Below are 8,212 nucleotides of genomic sequence, written 5' to 3' on the forward strand. Positions count from 1 at the left end.
TTACCATGAATTACTGATCATATTTTTGGTATATATTTTTTAGAAATACTTTTATTTTACCTTGTAGACAATGAAGAAATAGAATTATCTTTACCTTATTTTGGATTGCTGCCAGATTTGCTTAAACATTCTACTCTAAACAATTTATCATAAAAATATTAATATAAACTAAAAGACATTCAGTAAACAAACCACATATAAACAACATTTGGTTGTTTGTTTTTAAACTAAATGAATATGGTTTATGCATTGTCCTTGACCAACTATACTGAAACTCATCCTAACCCATCATATGAAATCTCTTTAACCCAAAGAATAAATATGATTATTTCACCTCATAAAAATTCATAGAAATTTCATCTCAGCATTGTTGTTATATTTCTCAGTAAATACAGAAGAAAATAAGTTATATTTCTGTTTCCTAAGAGTTTTCCCAGGACAGAGAAAAGAAAGAAAGACTGAAGAAAGTTTATTCATTATTCTTTCTTTGTGTTCTGGCCGAATAGGTTACAGTTTCTCAAATTGAAGAATATTAATGATCTTAGCTATGAAAATCTAAACAGTTGCTTGTGAGCTAAAACTGGACACATTGAAAAAAATCAGAATTTAAGATTTCCTTCTACCTTCTTCTCTATCTCTTACATAGATTCATATATTGTTGTTAATTCTTTCCCCGAATTATAATTTGGAGGCTGTATAGTTTTGAGAAAGAATTACACTGAGTTTATTCTCTAGCTCTACTCTGAGTTACAGTGTCTTTCCCCTTCCACCAGACTCTCCTTTATCACTTCAGTTACTCTCTTCATTTCTGTGTGAAAGCATGGCATCATCCTTGCTGACTTTTACAGCAGGCTATCGCTCTTTCTATTATTAATGGCTTTAAGAATATGCCATCATCTATGAGTACCCAACTCTCCTAGCTTTTCTCGTAGTAAATAATGGTTAGAACCCATTGCTGGGCTAGAAATACTTGGCTAAAAAGAGTGAGTCCCCTATATTACACATTCCAAGAGCACCAGTCATTGTGTGTTCTTTTTACAGTGCACAGCCATTCACATGGACTGCAATGAGAATGTCAGCCACTTTTAAATTGTACAAAGTGATATCTTTGCAAGCCCATAAACAATACAGTCCTAGGCAATTAACTGGGTGTATGAAATAGATTTGTTCAGATTACAAGATGGTTCTGAGAACTTTCAATCTATTTACCAATATCTAGTTTCCAAATTCCAAGCCTAGTTCACTTTTGCCAGGCGTCTTGTAAAGACTACATTTTCTCTGTTTCAGCCTGTATCTGACTTCTCTGTTTCATCCAAGATGCATATCACTTTGCTACTATCCCTATGCTTCTTTTAGTCTCTTCCTTGTTTTCTAACTTTCCTCTACTTCCCACTGAGCTATCTGAGCTCAACATCCATCCATTATTCTCTCCATATAGCAATATATATTATGTCCAGAAAGTGACAATGGCTTCTTTTGTTTTCTTGTTTATCAAATACATAATAACTACTGCTCCTATAAGTAATTACATGACAGTAAAGTTATTATCTCATATATATATATATATATACACACACACACACACACATATATATACACATACATATATATGGTACAATATAAATGGGATAAACATGTGGGAGAAAACAGATGCTAGCATTCAATTCACTGAAGCTGATTTTTCTTGAGAATATGTAGGGGCAATTTTTATTAATCAGACTTACAGAGTATCTATAATTTAAAATATTATAGAGAACTTAGAGTGCCTTAACTAGAAAGGTCCCACAAGCACCTGTTTGTGCAAGATACAATTATAATCATTCTCTTTCGAGAGAAAAGGAAATAAATAATGAACACTCATCTTCACAATAGCTCTTTGAGAACTATTCACAATTATGCATTATCCTGCCCTTTCACTCTGACTTTTCACAAAGATCATAGAGGATTAGGACTAAAGGGACTATCTGAGCCTACATTTTAAGGAAAACTCTATGGTGAGATGAGATAAGGAAGGTTAGAGTGGTTAACTACAACCCATAGTCAAATGGCTATTTAATAGCAAAGCAAGGTCTAGAATTTAGTCATTCTGAACCCCACAACATTGTACATTTTGCTTTTCAAAATAGATTTTAAACTAAGAGATTTCACTTTTACATTCTTACCCTGACAAAATCCAATTAAACAGACACTTGTGATAATATTATGTTTTCTTTTTCGTCTTGGGAGCTTTATCCGTTGACGCTTGTTATGTTGGTCATGGATCAACTTATGGAATCAGAAACACGTCTACTTCTCACCAGTTGTTACAATCTCCATGACAATAACAAGCTATTAAAATGTCCTACTGGTGGCATAACTCCCTCAGTATGGCATAAATCATGAAAACTCTGGTAGGTCCTTCAAGTTCAGAAGCAATATCTGTAGACTCCTTATGGATATCTAAACTTGTGAATGCCTGCCTAAAATTATGGTTTCTCCTATTAAAATGTTATTTTCTGTCTAGACATCAACACTATCTTAAATATATTCAGCTTTTCTTCCATCATCTTCATGAGACTTTCTTTTTCTTTTTGAGGGGATGAGGAGTCCATTCATAACAATGCTTTTTTGTTTTGTTTTGTTTTGTTTTAACACATCAGTAGAGAATAACTAAGGTAGAGTGAAATAAAGATATAGGACGCTAGCTAGGTTCACTCAGGAACTATGCAAATTGCTACTGTTGTCAGTTTACATCACAAATTTGTATCAGCAATATTAAAACATTTCAGTTTATACATCATAAAATTTCATGTTGACTTGTGAATTGCCAAAACTATATACATTAAATTCATAAATTCTAAGGATCTATTGTTTTTAAACAAGTATCAAACACATCCTGACATTCACTCAAAGTGACTGCCTTGAGCCTTTTTACCCATTATTTCCTTTAGGGTCTCTAAGGGAAGTAATTCTGAACTCCAAACCTGTGCTCTAGTCATGCCATTTATGACCTATAGCAGCAGGAGGAAAATTCTCCCTTCCCAGCCTTAGCTCGTCTTCCTTGGCTTGGGTTCCTCTTGAAAAAAAAAAGACAACAAAAAGAAAAAGGAAAAAAGAAACCTATAATGGAGAAGCCTGAAGCTGCAACACAAATAATGATTATTCCTGTCAAGGTTTAGCTGTGGTTGCTAAGTTACTGGCCCGCTCTTAAAAACCTTGAAGTATGGGACACATTAGGAGCTCGTTAGGTCCTGGTGACTTGCGGTAAATGTACAATTTGTCTCTGTGCTAAAGACACTTCAAAAATAACAATAAAAATCCCTACAATATTAAAATTTGTTACCTTTCTCGTTCTCACTTTGTTTCTCCTCCCCCTTACCCAACATCTTGTAGGTTGGTATTATTGCAAAAGCAGTGGTATTGGAAAAATATAGAGGAACATGTTGTAATGAATAAGAACAACATGTATCAGCTTAAAGTCTTTCACATTTAATGAAAGTGTTCACAGAAAGAACACTTTCTGTGAGGGGTTGAGGAAAACTAAAAGAAGTATCCACAATAATTGTTCACAGTGCAAGGAAGCTGCAGGGTCATCAGATCACTTTCTGAGAGTCCCTAGAATGTGTCTATAACTGGTTGTAAAACTTTCCAGGAATAGAAAACACTTCACTCTTCTATCTTATACTAGTGCCCATTATCTATATATAATCTGTATATATAGAGAAACATTATATTGTTTCTCTAATTCATAAACTATGGCGTAAACTTAGGGGCTTCCACTGACAATTCAAAATTTTGATTTTGGGGAATATCACATTCTTTTCAGTCCAAAATTGGTTATAATTTTAGTTTACTGAGCCATTTTCATGGGTGGTTTTGTTTCCCTTTCTCCTTTAAGTTACAACAGACATGTTTCCACTCACACTATCAGTGCCCCTTGCTGCAGGTTACAATTTCCTAAGGCTCTAGATATGATATTATTGACAGCAAACTAATGGAGGAAGAGTAGTTAGGGAGTGAAGAGATAGGAAAGAGCTAGAAAAGCAGAAATGAGGAATGGATACCAGGAGAGAGGGGAAGAAGAGGACATGACAGAAGGTATTTTGCATCTAGCCGTTGCCAAACTGGAATATTGCAAGGAGAGGAAGTAGCCATCATAGACATTCCTGCAACTACCCAAATAATTAAAATAAATCTACATTCTCATTTGGAAAGCAGATTCTAAGACCTGAAGGTGAGGGTTGCAAAGGAGAATAGGTCACATTTCCCAAGCTGGCTTCATAATTTTATCTTAAATTATGTTGGTCTTCAGAGGTAAAGAATATCATTTGGCTTTCAGAGAACTTCCAAAGATCCTAAGATTTGAACTGCTTCAAAGGGAAATATTTTCTGTTTTTGTGCCAGTAATAATCTAAAATCAAATGGCATTTAAAAATCTCAAATAAAAAATATTGCTAGATGAAATTCTTCCCTTATTACTTACATATTTACGCATACTTTCTTAAATGTATACATCTTTTTCTATCTCAGTGAAAGTATCTTTCTGAGAGAATGCCACACAGCTATGGAAATCACTTTTCTCTTCTCTTGGCCCAAAATAATGGTCAATATTCTCTCAAGCCATCTGTGCCATATTTTTTCAGACATTCACTTTCCAAAATATCTTTCCTGTTGAGAAGCTCACCTTCATCCATTCTTGCAGTGAATAAAATTTCCAATTAAAAAAAAAAAATCTCCACACAGATAAACCCCTTTAGTGAGGGAAATAAGACCAAACAAAACAAAAACAAGTATAGGATACACACTTTGGATGGTGGAAGGTAACCTGTACCATCAAAAGCAGATCCTATTGATGAATGCACAACTCTGTGATTGTATTAAAGCCATTTATTGTATGCTTTGGATGTAGTGTATGGTATGTGTATTTATCTTAATAAATCTGCTTAAAAAAACAGACCCTATTCAAACCTTTTGCCATTCTTTCTTAATTTATTTTTTATTTTATGAAACATAACCACATACAAACACAAACATTCTTATCATACGATCATTCTGTTCTTGTTATATACTCAATAACTCACACTATCATCACGTAGTTGTATATTCATCATGATCATTTCTTAGAACATCTGCATCAATTCAGAAAAAGCAATAAAAAGAAAACAGAAAAAAATTCATATATACCGCTTACCCCTCCCCTTCACCGATCACCAACATTTCAATCTACTAAATTTATTTTAACATTTGTTCCCTCTATTATTTATTTTTAATCCATATGTTTTACTTGTCTGTTGATAAAGTAGACAAAAGGAGCATCAGACACAAGGCTCTCACAACCACACAGTCACACTGCAACAGTCATGTCATCATACAATTATCTTCAAGAAACATGGCCACTAGAGCACAGCTCCACATTTTCAGGCAGTTCCCTCCAAGCTCTCCATTACACCTTAACTAAACAGGTGATATCTATTTAATGCGTCAGGATAACCTCTCAACTCTGGAATCTCTTAGCCATTGACACTTTATTTTGTCTCATTTCGCTCTTCCCCCTTTTGGTCAAGAAGATTTTCTCAATCCCTTGATGCTGCATTCCAGCTCATTCTAGGATTTCTGTCCCACGTTGCCAGGAAGGTCCACACCCCTGGGAGTCATTCTCCACATAGAGAGGGAGAGGGCAGTGAGTTCGCTTGCTGTATCAGCTGAGAGATAGAGGCCACATCTGAGCAACAGAAGAGATTCTCTTGGGGGTGACTCTTAGGCCTAATTTTAAGTAGTTTTGCCATTTTTTAAATTGGGTTTTTTGTCTTTTTGTTGTTAAGTTGAAGTATTTCTTTATGTATTTTGGAAATTAAACTTTTATCGGTTTTGTAGTTTATAAGTGTTTTCTCTCAATGTGTGGGTTGTTGCTTTACCTTCACAATAAAGTTCTTTGAGGTACAACAGTTTTTCATTTTGATGAGGTCTCATTTATCTATTTTTTTCTTTTGTTGCTTGTGCTTTGGGTATAAAGTCTAAGAAATTATTGTCTACCACAAGGTCCTGAAGATGCTTTCCTACACTTTCTTCTGAGAATTTGATAGCTTTGACTCTTGTGTGTACATCTTTGATTCATTTTGAGTTGATTTTTGTATATGGTGTGAGGTGGGGTTCTTCCTTCTTTTTCATGCAAATGGAGATCCAGTTCTCCCAGCAATTATTTGTTAAAGAGACCATTCCTTCCCAATTGAGTGGTCTTTGACCCCTTGTCAAAATTCAGCTGGCCATAAATGTAAGGGTTGATTTATGAGTTCTCAATTCAGTTCCATTAGTCTGTATGTCTGTGAGCATATTTTTATGCTCAACATCATTAGCCATCAAGAAATGCATATCAAAACTACAATGCAATACCATCGCACACCCACTAGAATGACTAATATGTTTTAAAAAAAAATGGAAAATTGCAAGTGTTTGAGAGGATACAGAGAAATAGGAACACACATTTATTGCTGGTGGCAATATTAAATGGTGCAACCACTGTGGAAGCCAGTTTAGCAGTTCCTCAGAAAGTTAAGTACAGAACTATCATATGTCCCAGCAATTCCAAGTTTAGGTATACACCCAAAATAAATGAAATCAGGGAATCAAACAGATCTTATCACACTGATTTTCATAGGGACATTGACATTATTCCCAATTGTCAAAAGATGGAAGCATTGAAAGAGCCCATCAACTGATGAATGAATAAATAAAATGCAGTATATACATACAATGGAATATTCTTCCACCATAAAAAATAATGAAGTTCTGATATATGAGACAACATGGATGAATCTTGAGGTATTCTGTTGACTGAAGTAAGCTAGACACAAAAGAACAGATATTGTATTTTCTCTTGATATGAAATAATTAGAATAAGCAAACATATGGAATCAAAATCTAGAGAATAGCTACCTGGGAATGGGATGGGGTGGGAAACAGAGAGTTAAGGCTTAAAATATACAGAATTCCTATTTGAAACTATAGTAATATTGTAGTGATGTTAGCACAATATTGTGAACTTAATTAACAACACCGAAATGTCTATATCTGAATGTGGGTGGAATAGGAAATGATGGGTTATATATATGGTAATAGAATAAAAATGTTTTTTGAAATTCATGAAACTGTATTACACAAACAGGGAACCCCAAATTCAACCATGGACTATAATTTGTAATACAATTATAAAAATGTGCTTTCATCAGTTGTAATAAATGTACCACACTAATGCAAGGTATTAATAGTAGGATGGTATACGGAAATCCTGTATTTTATACATGATTGTTTCATAAACCCACAATTTCTCTAATTAAAAAAAAAAAAACCCAGATTCCTTCTCAATTTTACTAGCTATATCTGCTATTTCAAGGCAATATTTTATTAGGTTGTATTGGTTTGGCTTTTAAAATGCCATGATTATGTAGACTTGGTTAATTGTTATAGTTGCCTACACAGAGCACTGTATGTTCTGCTAATAGAAGCCACTGACTAGCCATGGGGTAGGTGTGTAAGTTAGATTCAGCCAACCAAACCTACTATTCAAGCAAGACCAGTATGAATTTTTTCTGGAATTTATATACAAATGTTGAATATGCAAATGTTGAAGGTAGGGAATACACTTTTTTTTTTTTTTTTTCCTTTGCATTTGCTCAGTGTGACTCTGTAGCTGATAGTAGCCATTTTGGAGAAATCCTACTGCAGCAAAAAACCCAACAGACACAAGCAGAGACAAAAACTGGCAGTGTGAGTAGACATCGCAGGATCAGGATTCCAGCACCCAAAGCCCTGCTCTTTTCTGTCCTGCACTATCAGTTTACCCTTTCACATTCCCACCAGCATAGAAACATGATATAATGCCTTTTGTTTTGAAACCAAAGTAAACCAACAACAACAAAAATATTTTTTTGCACCTCCAATCACTGGCCAACTTCTCTGCAAACTCAAAAGTCTGTGATCACTGACTTCAGTTCTATATCTTCCCTTTCATCTTTCTAATTTACAATTTTGTTGTGTTTGATTCTTTCAAAAACTATTTGTAATATTTTATATTATGGGGCATAATATAACAACTTAAGAATTAGAACATTACCAATTTCATTTCATCTGTCTCTGTGTTTCTTCTCGTCCCATTGCTTTGCCTTCCCTAGAGTAGAAGTAAACACTATTTAAAATCTGTGTATATCATACCTTTCTTTCTTAATTTTTGACAGCT

The sequence above is a fragment of the Tamandua tetradactyla genome, chromosome 10 (assembly GCF_023851605.1).
Source record: "Tamandua tetradactyla isolate mTamTet1 chromosome 10, mTamTet1.pri, whole genome shotgun sequence".
NCBI lineage: Eukaryota > Metazoa > Chordata > Mammalia > Pilosa > Myrmecophagidae > Tamandua > Tamandua tetradactyla.